Raw genomic sequence first — 18,860 nt, 5'->3', positions numbered from 1 at the left:
GTGTGGGGTTTCCCTTGTATGTTACCTGTTGCTTCTCCCTTGCTGCTTTTAATATTCTTTCTTTGTGTTTAGTCTTTGTTAGTTTGATTAGTATGTGTCTTGCCATGTTCTCCTTGGCTTTATCCTATATGGGACTCTTTGTGCCTCTTGTATTTGATTGACTATTTCTTTTTCCATGTTGGGGAAATTTTTAACTATAATCTCTTCAAAAATTTTCTCATACCCTTTTTTTTTCTCTTCTTCTTCTGGGACCCCTATTATTTGAATATTGGTGCATTTGATATTGTCCCAGAGGTCTCTGAGACTATGCTCAGTTCTTTTCATTATTTTTACTTTATTCTCCTCTTCAGAAGTTATTTCCACCATTTTATCTTCCAGCTCACTGATTTGTTCTTCTGCTTCAGATATTCTGCTATTGATTCCTGCTACAGTTTTTTGTTTGTTTGTTTGTTTTAATTTCAGTAGTTGTGTTGTTTGTCTCTGCATGTTTATTCTTTAATTCTTCTAGGTCTTTGTTAATTGATTCTTTCATTTTCTCCATTTTGCTTTCAAGGTTTTTGATCACCTTTGCTATCATTATTCTGAATTCTTTTTCAGGTAGTTTGCCTATTTCCTCTTCATTTTTTGGACTTCTGTGTTTCTAGTTTGTTCCTTCATTTGTGTAGTATTTCTCTGCCTTTTCATTATTTTTTTTAACTTATTGTGTTTGAGGTCTCCTTTTTCCAGGCTTCAAGGTTGAATTCTTTCTTCTTTTTGGTTTCTCCCTCTAAGGTTGGTCCAGTGGTTTGTGTAAGCTTCTTATAGGGTGAGATGTGCTGAGTTTTTGTTTGTTTGTTTGTTTTTCTTCTGATAGGCAAGGCTGAGTGAGGTGGTAATCCTGTCTGCTGATGATTTGGTTTGTATTTTTGTTTCGTTTTATGTTTAGATGAGGCATCCTGCACAGGGTGCTATTGGTGGTTGGATAATGCCAGGTTTTGTATTCCAGTGGCTTCCTTTGTGTGAGTTCTCACTATTTGATACCCCCTAGCATTAGTTCTCTGGTAGTCAAGGGTCTTGGAGCCATTGCTCCCACTCCAAAGGCTCAGGGCTTGATCTTGCATTTTGCAGGAGTCTATATATTCTTTTCTGCTGGACAGGTACTCCTGTCCACTCTCAGCTGGTGTTCTGCATGTACTTCTGTGTCTGAAGGTGTATTCCTGATGTATCCATGGAGAGAGAGATATTCCATGTCCACGTACTCCTCCGCCATCTTGCTCCTCTCCTTTCCTAATTTTTAACCAGTTCATTGTTCCATGTCTGGTTCTAACTGTTACTTCTTGACCTGCATACATATTTCTCAGGAGTCAGGTAAGGAGGTATTCCTATCTCTTTAAGAATTGTCCATAGTTTGTTGTAATCCACAAAGTCAAAGGCTTTAACATAGTCAGTGAAGCAGAAATAGATGTTTTTCTGGAATTCTCTTGCATTTTCTATGATCCAGCAGATGTTGGCAATTTGATATATGGTTCCTCTGCCTTTTCTAAATCCAGTTTGAACATCTAGAAGTTATTGGTTCAAGTACTGTTGAAGCCTAGCTTGGAGAATTTTGAGCATTACTTTGCTAGCATGAGAAATTAGTTCAATTGTGTGATAGTTTGAACATTCTTTAGCATTGCCTTTCTTTGGGATTAGAATGAAAACTGACTTTTTCCAGTCCTGTGGCCACTGCTGAGTTTTCCAAATTTGCTAGCATATTGAGGGTAGCACTCTAACAGCATCATCTTTTAGGATTTGAAATAGCTCAGCTGTAATTCCATCACCTCTACTAGCTTTGTTTGTAGTGATGCTTCCAAAGGCCCACTTGACTTTGCATTCCAGGATGTTGGGCTCTAGGTGAGTGATCACATCTTTGTGATCTGGATCATTAAGATCTTTTTTTATATAGTTCTTCTGTGTATTCTTGCCACCTCTTCTTAATATCTTCTGCTTCTGTTAGGTCCATACCATTTCTGTCCTTTCTTGTACCCATCTTTGCATGAAAGGTTCCCTTGGTCTCTCTAATTTTCTCGAAGAGATCTCTAGTCTTTCCCATTCTATTGTTTTCCTCTATTTCTTTGCATTGATCCCTTAGAAAGGCTTTGTTATCTCTCTTTGCTATTCTTTGGAACTCTGCATTGTGATGGATATAGCTTTCCATTTTTCCTTTGCATTTCACTTCTCTTCTTTCCTCAGCTATTTGTAAGACCCCCTCAGACAACCATTTTGCCTTTTTGCATGTTTTTTCTTGGGAATGGTTTTGATCACAGCCTCTGGACAATGTTATGAACCTCTGTCCATAGATCTAAGTCCATAGTTCTTCATGCACTCGACCAGATGTAATCCCTTGAATCTATTTGTCACTTCCACTGTATAATCATAAGGGATTTGATTTACGTCATACCTGAATGGTCTAGTGGTTTTCCCTACTTTCAACGTAAGTCTGAATTTTGCAATAAGGAGTTCATGATCTGAGCCACAGTCAGCTCCCAGTCTTGTTTTTGCTGCCTGTATAGAGCTTCTCCATCTTCGGCTGAAAAAAATATAATCCGTCTGATCATGTCCATGTGTAGAGTCATCTCTTGTGTTATGTTGGTGGAAGAGGGCATTTGCTATGACCAGCACATTTTCTTGGTAAAATTCTATTAGCCTGCTTCATTTTTTACACCATGGCCAAACTTGCCTGTTACTGCAGGTTTCTCTTGACTTCCTACTTTTGCATTCCAGTCCCCTATGATGAAAAGTACATCATTTATTTGGTGTTAGTTCTAGAAGGTCTTGTAGGTCTTCACAGAACCATTCAACTTAAGCTTTTTCGGAATTAGTGTTTGGGGCATAGACTTGGATTACTGTGGTGTTGAATGGTTTGCCTTGGAAGTGAACTGAGATCATTCTGTCATTTTCGAGATTGCACTCAAGTACTGCATTTGGGGCTCTTTTTGACTATGAGGTTTACTCCAAACCATGCTGTGTAGGGCCACCTAAGACATATGGGTCATGGTGGAGAGTTCTGACAAAATGTGGTTCACTGGAGAAGAGAATGGCAAACCACTTCAGTATTCTTGCATTGAGAACCCCATGAACAGTATGAAAAAGCAAAAAGAAGAAGTTTGGCCTTAGAGTACAAAATGAAGGAAGGCAAATGCTCACAGAGTTTTGTCAAGAAGACACACTAGTCATAGCAAATACCCTTCTCAAACAACACAAGACATGACTCTACATGTGGACATCACCAGATAGTCAACACTGAAATCAGATGGATTATATTATTTGCAGTCAAAGATGGAGAAGCTCTATACAGTCAGAAAAAAAAGACCTAGAGCTGATGGTGATTCATCAGTTCCTTATTTCAAAATTCAGGCTTAAATTGAAGAAAGTAGGGGAAACCACTGGGATATTCAGGTATGACCTAAGTCAAATCCATTATGATAATACAGTGGAAGTGATTAATAGATTCAGGGGATTAGATCTGATAGAGTGCCTGAAAAACTGTGGATGGAGGTTCGTAACATTGTTCTTGAGGCAGTGACAAAAACCTTCCCAAAGAAAAAGGAATGCAAGAAGGCAAAGTGGTTATCTGAGGAGGATTTACAAAGCTGAGGAAAGAAGAGAAGTGAAAGGAAAGGGAGAAAGGGAAAGATTTATACAACTGAATGTGGAGTTCCAGAGAATACTGAGGAGAGATAAGAAGGTCTTTAATGAACAATACAAAGAAGTAGAGGAAAACAATAGAATGGAAAAGACTAGAAATCCTTCAAGAAAATTGGAGATACCAAGGGAACATTTCACGCAAGTATGGGCATGATAAAGGACAGAAATGGTAAGGAACTATTAGAAGCAGAAGAGATGAAGAAGAGGTGGCAAGAATACACAAAAGATCTATAAAAGAAAGGTCTTAATGACCCAGATAACCATGATGGTGTGGTCACTCAGATAGAGCCAGACATCCTGGAATGTAAAGTCAAGTGGGCCTTAGCAAACATTACTATGGACAAAGCTAGCAGAGGTGAAGGCACTTCCAGCTGAGCTATTTCAAATCCTAAAAGGTGATGCTGTTAAAGTGTTGCATTCAGTATGTCAACAAATTTGGAAATGTCAGCAGTGGCCACAGGACTGGAAAAGGTCAGTTTTCATTCCAAACTCAAGGAAGGGCAATGCCAAAGAATGTTCAAACTACCATACAATTGCACTCATTTCACATGCTAGCAACATTATGCTCAAAATCCTTCAAGCTAGGCTTCAACAGTATGTAAACCAAGAATTTCCAGAAGTACAAGCTGGATTTTGAAGAGGCAGAGGAACCAGAGATCAAATTGCCAACATTAATGGAATCATGGAGAAAGCAAGGGAGTTCCTGAAAAAAATCTACTTCTGCATCATTGACTATGGTAAAGCCTTTGACTGTGTGGATCACAATAAACTGTGGACAGTTCTTAGAGAGATGGGAATATCAGACCATCTTACCTATCTCCTGAGAAACCTGTATGTGGCTCAAAAAAGCAACAGTTAGAACAGAACATGGAACTATGGACTGGTTCAAAATTGGAAAAGGAGTATAACAAGCCTTTATATCATCACCCTGCTCATTTAACTTATATGCAGAGTATGTCATGTGAAATGCCAGGCTGGATGAATCACAGGCTTGAATCAAGATTGCCAGGAGAAATATCAACAACCTCAGATATGCAGATCATACCAGTCTAATGGCAGAAAGCAAAGAGAACTAAAGAGCCTCTTGATGAGGTTGAAAGAGGAGAGTGAGTAAGCTGGCTTGAAACTCAACATTCAAATAAGATCATGGCATCTTGGTCCCATCAATTCATGGCAAATAGAAGGGGGAAAATGTGAAAGCAATGACTGATTTTATTTTCTTGGGCTCAAAAATCACTGCAGATGATAAGTGCAGCCATGAAAATAAAGATGGTTGCTCCTCAGAAGAAAAGCTACGACAAACCTAGACAGCATATTAAAAAGCAGAGATACTACTTGTTAACAAAGCTCTATACAGTCAAAGCTATGGTTTTTCCAGTAGTCATATATAGATGTGAAAGTTGGAACATAATGAAGGCTGAGCACCGAAGAGTTGATGTTTTCAAACTGTGGTGCTGGAGAAGACTCTTGAGAGTCTCTTGGATAGCAAGGAGATCAAACAAGTCAGTCCTAAAGGAAATCAACCCTGAATGAATTTGGAAGGACTGATGCTGAAACTGAAGCTTCAAAGTTTTGGTCACCTGATGTGAAGAGCTGACTCATTGGAAAAAACCCTGATGTTGGGAAAGATTGAAGGCAAAAGGAGAAGTGGGCAGCAGAGGATGAGATGGTTAGATAGCATCACCAACTCAAAGGACATGAATTTGAGCAATCTCCAGGACATAGTGGAGGACAGAAGAGCATAGCATTCTGCAATCCATGGGGTTGGACATGAGTTAGCAACTGGAGAACAACAGCAACAGAAATTCTCCACCAACAAGTATGAGAGCTAATATATAGATTCAGTAAATTGCAGGGTACAGGATTAATATACAGAAATCTGTTCCTTTTATATACAGAAATAATGAACCATCAGAAAGAGAAAACAAGAAAACAATCTTACTTAAGATCACATCAGAAAGGGTAAAATACCTAGGGATAAATTTTACTATGGAGGTGAAATACCTATATTCTGAAAACTACTTTGATGAAGACATTTAACCATAAAGCTCCTAGAAGAAAACATATGCAGAACACTATTTGACATAAATTTTAGCGATATTTTCTGGATCAATCTCCTAAGGCAAAAAAAAAAAAAAAAAAGCAAAAATAGACAAATGGAATCTAATCAGACTTAGCATAGCACAAGAAACCATTGAGAAAATGAAAAGACAACCCATGGAATGGAAGAATATATTTTGCCAATGATATGACCAATAGGGGGTTAATGCCCAAAATATATAACCAGCTCATAAAAATATTAAAATACCAAAATGTCAAAAAAGCCAAAAGTGAAATTGAAAGTGAAAGTTGCTCAGTCGTGACCGACTCTTTGTGACCCCATGGACTGTAGCCCATCAGGTTCCTTTCTCCATGGAATCCTCCAGGCAAGAATACTGGAGTGGGTAGCCATTCCCTTCTCCAGGGGATCTTCCCAACCCAGGGGAAAAAACCAAACAATGTTATTAAAAGATGGCAAAAGACCTAAATAGGCATTTTGCAAAGAAAGCATACAAATGACCAATAGGCACATGGAAAAATACTCAACATCGCTAGTTATCAGAAAAATGCAAATTAATACCACAGTAAAATAATCACACCTGTCAAAATGGCTATCATCAAAAAGAACACAAATAATAAATGTTGATGAGGATGTGGAGAAAAGGGAAACTTACTACACTGTCGGAATGTAAATTGGTTTAGCCACTGTAGAAAACAGTATGGAGTTTTCCTCAAGAAACTAAAAATAGAACTACAATATGACCCAGCAATTCCACTTCTGGGTATATATCAGAAGAAAAACAAAAACACTAATTTAAAAATACATGCACTCCATGTATGTACAATGTTCATAGCAGAAGTATTCCCAATAGCCAGGACATGGAAGCAACCTGAATGTCTATCAGCAGGTGAATGGATAAAGAAGAGTTTATACACACACACACGCACACACACACACACACACGCACACACACACACACACACACACAATGGGCTATTACTCAGCCATATAAAAAGAATGGAATTCTACTATTTCCAAAAATATGGACGGACTTAGTAGCAGCAGCAGCAGAGAGTATTGCACTTGGTATAATAAGTCAAAGAAAGACAAATAGCCTGTTATCACTTATGTGTGAAATCTAGAAAATAAAGCAAATGTATATAATAAAACAGAAGCAGAGTCTCAGATATAGAGAACAAAGAAGTGGTTACCACTGGGGAAAGGGAAAGAGGAAGGGGCAATATAAGGGTGGCAGATTTAGAGATACAAACCTCTATGTATAAAATAAATAAGCGACAAGGGTATATTGTATGGCACAGGGAAATATAACCATTATTTTGTAAAAACTTTAATGGAATATAATATATAAAATTATTGTATACCTGAAACTAAAATAATATTGTAAATCAGGTATGCTTCAATTAAAAAAAAGAAAAAGAAAAGCTGGTATAAATCCCCGGGGAGAGGCCTTGGACCAAAAAAAAAAGAATAAGGGAGTATAACATCCAGCTCCAACTTGGGAAATGGTTTTAGAAGTGTTTAGTATCGTGCATCGAACCTGGACTGGCGACTCGTTTCATACATGATATTATACATGTTTCAATGCCATTCTCCCAAATCTCCCCACCCTCTCCCTCTCCCACAGAGTCCATAAGACTGATCTATACATCAGTGTCTCTTTTGCTGTCTCATACACAGGGTTATTGTTACCATCTTTCTAAATTCCATATATATGCGTTAGTATACTGTATTGGTGTTTTTCTTTCTGGCTTACTTCACTCTGTATAATAGGTTCTAGTTTCATCCATCTCATTAGAACTGATTCAAATGTATTCTTTTTAATGGCTGAGTAATACTCCATTGTGTATATGTACCACAGCTTATCCATTCATCTGCTGATGGGCATCTAGGTTGATTCCATGTCCTGGCTATTATAAACAGTGCTGCGATGAACATTGGGATACACGTGTCTCTTTCCCTTCTGGTTTCCTCAGTGTATATGCCCAGCAGTGGGATTGCTGGATCATAAGGCAGTTCTATTTCCAGTTTTTTAAGGCATCTCCACACTGTTCTCCATAGTGGCTGTACTAGTTTGCACTCCCACCAACAGTGTAAGAGGGTTCCCTTTTCTCCACACCCTCTCCAGCATTTATTGCTTGTAGACTTTTGGATTGCAGCCATTCTGACTGGCGTGAAATGGTACCTTATAGTGGTTTTGATTTGCATTTCTCCGATAATGAGTGATGTTGAGCATCTTTTCAAGTGTTTGTTAGCCATCTGTATGTCTTCTTTGGAGAAATGTCTATTTAGTTCTTTGGCCTATTTTTTGATTGAGTCATTTATTTTTCTGGAGTTGAGCTGTAGGAGTTGCTTGTATATTTTTGAGATTAGTTGTTTGTCAGTTGCTTCATTTGCTATTATTTTCTCCCATTCTGAAGGCTACCTTTTAACCTTGCTAATAGTTTCCTTTGTTGTGCAGAAGCTTTTAAGTTTAATTAGGTCCCATTTGTTTATTTTTGCTTTTATTTCCAATATTCTGGGAGGTGGGTCATAGAGGATCCTATGGGGAGGGAGGAGGGAGGAGGGTTCAGGATGGGGAACACAGGTATACCTGTGGCGGATTCATTTCTATATTTGGCAAAACTAATACAATATTGTAAAGTTTAAAAATAAAATAAAATTTAAAAAAAAGTGTTTAGGAACTTTGTTGAGAATTTCACTGAATTGTCAGAAACAGATGTCAATCTTTCAGACTATCCACTCATCAGATACTGAAACATGCCACCCAATTTCAGATGGCCTTTCTTCTTCATTTTAAAAACATATTTATTTATTTGTTTTATTTGGCTGTGTTGGGTCTTAGTTGAGGTGCATGCGCTTAGCAGTTGCAGTGAATGTCTAGTTGCCCCATAGCATATGGGAGCTTAGTTCCCCCACCAGAGATTGAACATGTGTCCTCTGCATTGAAAGGCAGACTCTTAACCACTGGACCACCAGGGAAGTCCTGGCCTTTCTTCTTTAGTAGGAGAATATATGCTGTATGAGAAAAACCTGTACTTTCACTCATTCATATCTATATTCACTGAATGAATATTTATTAACTACATGCTAAGTTAGTTCTCAGTGTGGAGGACACAGATGAGAACAATACTTGTAGTGTCCCTGTACTCATGGAATTTACAGTCAAGTAGGGGAGATAGATAGTATGTAGACAACCTCAAAAGATAAATATTTCAAATTGTAATGGAGTGCTATGAGAAAAATTATGGACTCCCAGGAAACATAATTCAGGGAGAGGGAAAGGTGTGATTTGTTGTTGTTGTTCAGTTGCTAAGTTGCGTCTGACTCTTTGTGACCTCATGGACTGCAGCATACGAAGTTTCCCTGTCCTTCATTATCTTCCAGAATCTGCTCAAATTCATGTCCATTCAGTCGGTAATCCCATCCAACCATCTCATTCTCTGCTGCCCCCTTTTCTTCCTGCCCTCAATCTTCCCCAGCATCAGGGTCTTTTCCAATAAGTCAGCTCTTCACATCAGGTGGCCAAAGTATTGGAGCTTTAGCTTTAGCATCAGTCCTTCCAATGAGTATTCAGGGTTGATTTCCTTTAGGACTGACTGGTTTGATTTCCTTGCTGTCCAAGGGACCCTCAAGAATCTTCTCCAGCACCACAGTTCAAAAGCATCATTTCTTCAACACTCAGCCTTCCTTATGGCCCAACACTCACATCTGTACATGACTACTGGAAAAACTGTAGCTTTGACTATATGGACATTTGTTGGCAAAGTGATGTCTCTGCTTTTTAACAGGCTGTCTAGGTTTGTTATAGCTTTCCTTCTGAGGAGCAAGCATTTTTTAATTTCATGGCTTCAGTCACCATCCACAGTGATTTTGGAGCCCAAGGAAATAAAGTCTCTCACTATTTCCATTGTTTCCCCTTCTATTTGCCATGAAGTAATGGGACAGGATGCCATGATTTCAGTTTTTTGAATGTTGAGTTTTAAGCTAGCTTTTTCACTCTTTTCTTTCACCCTCATCAGAGGTTCTTTAGTTCCTCTTCACTTTCTGCCATTAGGGTGGTGTTATCTGCATATCTGAGGTTGTTTTGTTATTTCTCCTAGCAATCTTGATTCCAGCTTGTAAGTCATCCAGCCCAGCATTCCATATGATGTACTCTGCATATAAGTTAAATAAGCAGGGTGTCAATATACAGCCTTGATATACTCCTTTCCCAATTTTGAACCAGTTTGTTGTTCCATATCCAGTTCTAACTGTTGCTTCTTGACCCACATGCAGGTTTCTCAGGAGACAGGTGAGGTGGTTTTGTACTCTCATCTCTTTAAGAATATCCAGTTTTTTAAGACCCACACAGTCAAAGGCTTTAGCATAGTCATTGAAGCAGAAGTAGATGTGATGTGTGTGATGGAAGAGCCAATTTAGTCAGATGGGTTCAGGAATATTTATGCAAGGAAATGACATTCAAGTTGAGACATAAAGCTTAAGTAGGAATTCATCAATGGCACCCCACTCCAGTACTCTTGCCTGGAAAATCCCATGGATGGAGGAGCCTGGAAGGCTGCAGTCCATGGGGTTGCTAAGGGTCAGACACGACTGAGCAACTTCACTTTCACTTTTCACTTTCATGCATTGGAGAAGGAAACAGCAACCCACTCCAGTGTTCTTGCCTGGAGAATCCCAGGGACAGCGGAGCCTGTTGGGCTGCTGTCTATGGTGTTGCACAGAGTCAGACACGACTAAAGTGACTTAGCAGCAGCAGCAGCAGGAGTTCATCAGGTAAAAATTCATGGAAAGGATGTTCCAGGAAAGAGGTTTCATAAATATAAAGAGTTTGAGGCAAAAACAAAATAAAACCCACCCAGGTGTCCTGGAAGAATGGAAAGAAGGCAAGTTTGGCATGAACACAGAACATAAAATGAGGCCAGAGAATTCAGCAGGGATCAAACCATACAGCCACCATTTAGACTATAACAATTATTTTGTATTTAGGAAAGGAAGCTCTCAAGAATAGTTGAATTCTGGTATGCATCACTGGAGGAATGGTGGTCTTTTTAGCAAGTTTGAAAAAGAGGGAAGATGAGTTTGGTTTTGGATGAGTTTGATTTCAGATGTACATCAAGTAAGTGATTGGATATATTATTTTGAAGTTTAAAAGTGAAGTCCAGAAATACTGGGAGTTGTTGGCATATATGTTATTATTGATGACATGGGAATGGTTGAGTTCATCTGGAGGAGAAAGCACAGTATGAGAAAAGGCAAGGGTCTAGAGTGAAACTTAGATGATTCCAACATTGTGATATAGAGTAGAGGTTAAGAGGGTAAAACATGCAGGAAGAGAGCCAGGGGAAGGCTGGACTCAGAAGCTAAAGAAAAAGTTTCAAGAAGGAAGTGATTAACTATATTGAATTATGCACTGTATTGAATTAAGAAAAGAATATGAGAACAAACAAGTGACCATCAGATTTAGCATTAAAGTTATTGATAACCTTAGTCAGAGCTGTATTTGGTCAAGTAATGGTAGCATTAACCTGATTGTATCAGGGTGGGGAGTGAGTAGGAGGTGAGACAATAAACAAGTGAGACTAGAAATACCTTTCAGAAGTGTGGTTGCAAAGGAGGAAAAAGAGATAAAGTGATAGCTAGAGGAATGTGTGGGATCCAGGAAGTTTGTTTTGTTTTGTTTTGTTTTTTAATGGGTGATGCTAAGTTTTTTTTAATGGGAGAAACTCGTAACTGCTGATGGGAAAGTATCATGTACCAACTCTATTTTTCAGGCTCCAAGGACTATAAATTAGTCAAGGTCAGGTCATAGATAGAATGCTTGGGCCCACTGCCAACAAAAGCAGAATCCCTTGGGGTGTCCTGAGCAGACACAACTGTACTACTCTCAGCTGCTTTTAAGTAAGCTATAATTTAATTTTTCTGATGACCCTTATAAAAGGAGAGGGATTTTCTGGTAACTTTTATAGGCTAAGGACCTGTTAATACATTTGTTTGATATCTTGAAGCTGTCTTTAGTTTTTCTCAACATTATCCACACTGTGACTACTTGAGTAATTTTTCTAAAACATACATCTGATCATCTCACTGTCCTGCTTAATGTCTTTCAACTGTTCTCCACTACCTTCAAGATAAAGTCCTAAACTCCTCAGAATGAAAAGCAAGGCACTTTCTGATCTGACCTGTAACTATTTCTCAGGTCTCATCTATATTCTCATGCACATTTGCATCCTGCATGTCTGCTAAGTTGCTTCAGTTGTGTCTGACTCTTTTTGACTCCATGGACTATAGACGACCAGGCTCCTCTGTCCATGGGATTCTCCAGGCAAGAATACTGGAGTGGGTTGCCATTCCCTCCTCCAGGGGATCTTCCCAACCCAAGGATTAAACCTGTGTCTCCTGCATTGCAGGCAGATTCCTTACTGCTGAGCCACCAGGGAAGACCCACATTTGCATCCTACACTTCATTTAAGTTCAAGAACTTACAGTTCTTAGAATCAGGCAAGCTCTTCCTTAAACCGCCCCCCCCCATATTTTTGCATGCTGTTCCCCTTGCCTAGAATGTCTTAAGCTGAGGTGTTTGACCAAAAAAGAAAGAAAGAAAGAAAGAAAGTTAAATGAATAAGTAAGTGAATGATTGTGTTTGCCTGTTTCCTTGGCCATTTTTGAGAGTGGCTACATGGCTGTACATGGTCATAAGTAGGGTATTTATTGGGGGAAGTCAGAGTATATTTACATGGTAGGATTTCAAGATATCACTGAGTTCCTCACTGTATTAAACCATCACTCCTGTTAGCTTCCCTAGTGGCTCAGACAGTAAAGAGACTTCCTGCAATGCAGGAGACCCGGGTTCAATCCCTGGGTGGGGAAGACCCCCTGGAGAAGGGAATCGCAACCTACTCCAGTATTCTTGCCTGGAAAATCCCATGGACAGAGGATCCTGGGGGGCCCCAATCCATGGGGTTGCCAAGAATTGGACATGACCAAGCGACTAACACTCACTCACTCACCTGTTAGCTTATCACTGGAACTTATCCCATGAGTTTTGTTTCCCTGAGCAAGGGTTTGGTATTACTCGAAGTCTCTGAGGAAAGGAGGAGTGCTAAAAAAGAAAAAGGGGGCCAGAAAGAGAAATTGAAAGTGGAAGGGAGCTGATGGGAAAAGTTAATAGTAACACTTTGCCCAGAACTGATATTGTGATGGCACTGGAGCAGAAACAAGCCAATCTGAAATATAACCAAGAGCAGGGGGAAAAAATGACTTAAAGCCTAAAAAAAACTTTGAGCAATTTTAATTATCCTGTTGTTGACCTAGAAAAGGCAGATTGAATCACGTATACTCCCAATCCCATATGCCCAGGGTAGAGAACTAAGTGGGATGTAGCAGGGAGTTGGGGCTATTTCCAGAGATAGATCATTTTCAGTAGAGCCCTTGGGCTTGATAAGGACAGACATGGGTGGATTAGGATCCCCTAGCATAAACCAAGTCCATAAGACAAACAGATTAAAAAAAAAAAAAATCTCAGTTTTTTCCTAGTACCCATGGAGGGACAAAAGTCTGGCTCACAGATATCATAAAACCTTGTGAAAGATGAAGATACCTCCTCCTCTGGCCATTTTCAGACCTACCCTAAAGGAAATCAAACTCACCCAGTCTACCAGGCTCTCCTTGGATGGCTAGGATTGATGTTTATGGGAGGCCAATATCCCAGGTCAAAAGATGTCTACCCTTTTCCAAGAACCTGGACTAGACTAGGAAGGGAGGAATAAGAAAATCAAATTAAGCTCCATTGTACTTTTCCCCTATACTCTAACTCCCTACCAACTAAGAATAATTTTCTTCCATGGGTGAATTTTGTTAGTTCTTTGAAGAAACAGGAAGTTGGAGAACTGGATAAGAGACAAAGCTTGGGAAACATAGGATACAAATGAGCCTGGTAAATAAAATTCCCATAGAAGTTATCAAAGGGTAGTGGAAAGAATATGGACCTTGGACTCATTTTGTTCAAATTCCCCTTTGCCAACTTATCAGGTACATAACCTTAGGAAAGTCCCTCAATGAGCCTCAGCTTCCCACCTGTAAAACGAAACTAATAGTACCAGCTTTGCCCATATGAAGATTGAAGCCCTGGTGCCTAGGTGATAGTCAGTCAATGTTAGTTAAATTTCCCCTATTTGTGGAAAATGGTGGAGTGGTGAATCATGACCTGAGGGATAAGAATTTTGAAATCCTGAGGTCTGGGTTGAGCAGATCTTATAGACTGTGTATGTAGAGGGGAGGGTCATTGCATGGATGAAGTACACCTCTAGCTGGCAACTATTGTCTGGATACTTTTATGGGTAAGCTGAGTTTGGGGGTATTATGTAAGTGGATGATGTAATAGGCCCTGTGATATCATAAAATCTGGGTTTCTCACTCTGTCTGGCTCAGCTTAGCTTTGTTGAGTTGTCTTGCATAAGCCACTATGTTTTCCCAATTCTAATCACTTTCTCTTCCCTCGTACCCTCACTCCCACCATCAAATCAAGATGTTATACAGAGTAATTATTATTTACAAACTATGAAGCTCTGAATACTCTGTGGGTAAGGAGAAAAGAGGGTAAAATTGAGAGAGAAAGGAAAAAGAGAAAGCGAGGCAGGGTGTCATCAGAGGAAGAAGGTGGTCTAGACAGGTGCTCTGGAAAGATGTTTTGCATAAGAAGGGATGTGGTTTGGCATTTAACATATGAAACTGGAGACCAGAAGTCATAACTATTTCTTCATCAAGAGTGTAATTTTATTGATTGACTCATTAGGAAGATTTTGCTTTCAGCCATGTAAGATAGAAGTTGAGAATATGAGATTATATTGCTTGACATGGACATTTTTACAGGATTGGTAGGAGTTTGTGGTATGCGTATGAGTTTGTGGGAAGGACTGGAAAATACTATTTGCCATGCAATCAACTGAGTGATTTTTAAAAATTGATCAGTCGCTTATGTAAGGAACTCTACAGTAAATAGCCATATTAAACATGCTTTTCTCTCTCCCCTTATACTCCCTAGAGATGTATTTCTGTCTCTCTCCTTCCTTTTGCCATCAAATTTCTGACTTCATAATACATAATTCTGAACTATTTGCTTTTTAAATTAACTAATTAATTTATTTTGGGCTGTGTCATGTCTTAGTTGTGGCATGTGGGATCTTTCGTTCCAGCACACAGGCTTCTCTCTAGTTGTGGCCTGGGGACTCAGTAGTTGTGGTGCATGGGCTTAGTTGCTCCACAGCATGAGAGATCTTAGTTCCCGACCAGGGATTGAATCTGTGTCCCGTGCATTGGAAGGTGAATTCTCAATGACTGGGCCACCATGGAAGTCCCTCTATACTGACTTCTAATCCTGTGATTCAAACAATACTATTAATATTATCTCAGATGTTTCAACAACCTTCACATTGTGCAAATCTCTGTTCTCTTTTTTTGTGATCCTCTAATATTGCTGATTTCTTCCTCTTTGAAATTTCCTTTTCTTCCCCCTAGGCTTCTATGAGCCAGCACATATCAGGTTCTCTTATTATCTTTCTGAGAGCTCTTTCTCTGCTTCTCAAGGCATCATTTTCTGCCCCCTTGGCCCACTCAGAGCAAATTTTCCTCATGACTCTCTTCCCAATTATCTTCTCTTTCTGCAGACTCTTTGCCATCACATTTTCACAGCATCAGCTATCTCCTCTGAGTGAGTTTGATCTCCTTATCTCAATCTCAAGCTCCAGTTAGTATTTTTGCCAGCTGGGCATCTCTGCCTGAATTTCCTGATGTCATCTGCTACTCTGGTCCTAACAACACATATCTACTTTCCCGAGCCAGTTCTCCATCATGTATTCCCTTCTTTTATTGCACCAACACTTTTCTCTGCCAAAAAACCCAATCAATTCAGTCATTCTTGACTCCTGTCTCTCCTTTAGCCTTCAAATTTGGTCTCCACATTTCTATTGATTCTACTTCTCAAAAGTATCTTTTTTTTTCCATAGCACCGTTCTTTATTTTCTATTTTTTATTTTATTTTTAATTTCAGCTTTGTTGAGGGATTGACAAATGAAATCATGAGATAATTAAAGTATATGTGGTAATGATTATATATATATATATATATATATATATATATATATATATACACACACACATTGTAAAAGGATTCCCCATCTAGTGATGGCACATCCATCACTCTGCAAACTCACATATTTATCTTTTTGGTGAGAATATTTAAGGTCTACTCTTTTAGTGAATTTTTATTATATAGTATGGTGTTGTCAACTTTTAGTCACCATGCTGTACATTTAATCATCAGACCTTATTCATCTTGTAGATGAAAGTTTCTACCTTTTCACCAACTTTCCCTATTTCCCCCACCCTCCAGTGCCTAGAAACTACTTTTCTATTCTCTCTTTCTGAGTTTGACTTTTTATTTTAGATTCCATGTATTAACCTCTTTATTACTATATCACGATGTGCTTTTTCTCTTGTTACATTCTTTTTTTTTTTAAATCTGTTTATTTACTTGGCTGTGACAGGCCTTAGTTACAGCATGTGGGGTCTTCATTGAATCGTGTGGAATCTTTCCTTGAAGCACATGGACTCTCTAGTTGTGGCTGAAATAGTGCAAGGGCTCAGTAGTTGCGGTGTGTGGGCTTAGTTGCTCGGTGGCAACTTAGGTATCTTAAACCCATTCCTTCTTTGCCATTCCCATTGCCACAACTCTAAGTCTGAATCTCATACTTCTCCCCCAAATAATTAAAATAACCTCTTTACACATTTCATTACTGTTACATATACTCATTTCTTCGACAAACATATATTGAGTCAGTTAACAACATGCTGGGTGCTGGGTATACATGTATCTGATCTCAAGAACATGCAGTTTAGTAGGGAAGACAGATATTCAAAAAGGAAATAAACACACAGAGATAAGTGTCAGACTAGATGTAAATACAGGAAACTGTGGGACACAGAAGGACAGTTCCTAAACCAGACTGCAGGGTTAAGGAAAGCTTCACAGAGAGTTTATCTAGCACAGGAGGATTAATGGGGTATTCTAAGCAGAGGGATAAACATGATCAGAATCATGGGAGTGAGAACACACTTTGGGGAAATTTGTGTAACTTATTAGAGATTACTAGTTATGCACCAAGAGAGGTGGGTCAGGATGCTAGATTTATTGGCAGGGATCAGATCATGAAAGGTCTAGTATCCCTGCTGAGGAGTTTAGAGAGTTTGGGAATCTCAAAATATTTTAATCAAGAGAAGAACAGCATCTATTTGCACTTGAAGAAGTTTTCCCTGGCAGTAGCGTGCAGGCTAAATTAGATGAAGGAAATTTCAATGCAAATCCTAGTAATAATAATTAGAATCCAGAAAAATACACTTGGAAAAATAATCAGCAAATAATTAAGAAAGTTGTACAAAGGGCCAATTAATAAGTATCAAGGAGGGTGACTGTTGGTAAAATAATTCCATGGTTAAACCACTGTGATGGTCAACTTTGTGTCAACTGAATTCCCATACATTTGGTCAAACATTATTCTGGGTGTGTTTGTGAGGGTGTTTCTGGGTAAGAATTATGTTTGAATTGGTGAAAGTCATTCTGCTGCTGCTGCTGCTAAGTCGCTTCAGTCGTGTCTGACTCTGTGCGACCCCAGAGACGGCAACCCACCAGGCTCCCCGTCCCTTGTGATTCCCCAGGCAAGAATATTGGAGTGGGTTGCCATTTCCTTCTCCAGTGCATAAAAGTGAAAGTGAAGTCGCTCAGTCATGTCTGACTCCCTGCGACCCCATGGACTGCAGCCTACCAGGCTCCTCCATCCATGGGATTTTCCAGGCAAGAGTACTGGAGTGGGGTGCCATTGCAAGTCATTCAGTCGTATGCAACTCTTTGTGACCCCATGGACTATAGCCTGCCAGGCTCCTCTGTTCATGGAATTCTCCAGGTCAGAATACTGGAGTGGGTAGCTATTCCCTTCTCCAGGGCATCTTCCCAACCCAAGGACTGAACCCAGGTCTCTTGCATTGCAGGCAGATTCTTTACCACTTGAGCCACCAGGGTTGAATTAGTAAGCCAGATTGTTTTCCCTGATATGGGTTGGCCTATCCAATCTGTTGAAGGCCTGAATAGAACAAAAAAATGCTGATTCTTCTGTGAATAATAGGGAACTCTTCCTGCTTGAGTACTTGAGATAGGACATAGATATTTTCCTGACTTTGGACTCAAACTAAAAAATCAATATGTGGAGAGGGGGTGGTGGTCTTGAGCCTGCTGGTTCACAAACTGGAACTTACACCCTTGGTTATCCTGGTTCTCAGGTCTTTGGCCTAGGATTGGGTCTACACCATCAGCTCTCCTGGGTCTCCAGCTTGCCTATGACAGATCTTGGGATATCTCAGACTCCATGAGCATTTAATATAATTCCTTACAATAAGTTATATATATAAATATCCTATTCTCTCTCTTTCTCTGGAGAACATTTTTAATACAGATTTTGGTAACTATAAGTAGAGTGCTGATATAACGAGTGCCTAAAAATGTGGATCAAGGTAAATTGGAAGTGGTCAAACAGGAGATGGAAAGAGAGAACACTGACATTTTAGGAATCAGTGAACTAAAATGGACCGGAAAGGGCAAATTTAATTCAGATGATTATATCTACTACTGTTGACAAGAATCCCTTAGAAGAAATGGAGTAGCCCTCATAGTCAACAAAAGAGTCCAAAAGGCAATATTTGGGTGCAATCTCAAAAATGAAAGAATGATCTCAGTTTGCTTCCAAGGCAAACCATTTAATATCACAGTAATCCAAGTCTTTGCCCCAACCACTAACGCTGAAGAAGATGAAGTTGAATGGTTCTATGAAGACCTACAACACCTTCTAGAACTAGTACCAAAAAAAGATATCCTTTTAATCATGGGGGACTGGAATGCAAAAGTAGAAAGTCAAGAGATACCTGGAGTAACAGGCAAGTTTGGCCTTGGAATACAAAATGAAGCAGGGAAAAGGCTAACAATTTTGCCAAGAGAACACACCAGTCATAGCCAACACCCTCTTCCAACAACACAAGAGACAACTGTACACATTGACATCACCAGATGGTCAATACAAAAACCAGATTG

This window comes from Bos mutus, chromosome X, assembly GCF_027580195.1.
Source record: "Bos mutus isolate GX-2022 chromosome X, NWIPB_WYAK_1.1, whole genome shotgun sequence".
Classification (NCBI taxonomy): Eukaryota; Metazoa; Chordata; class Mammalia; order Artiodactyla; family Bovidae; genus Bos; species Bos mutus.
This window is presented reverse-complemented; position numbering follows the sequence as displayed.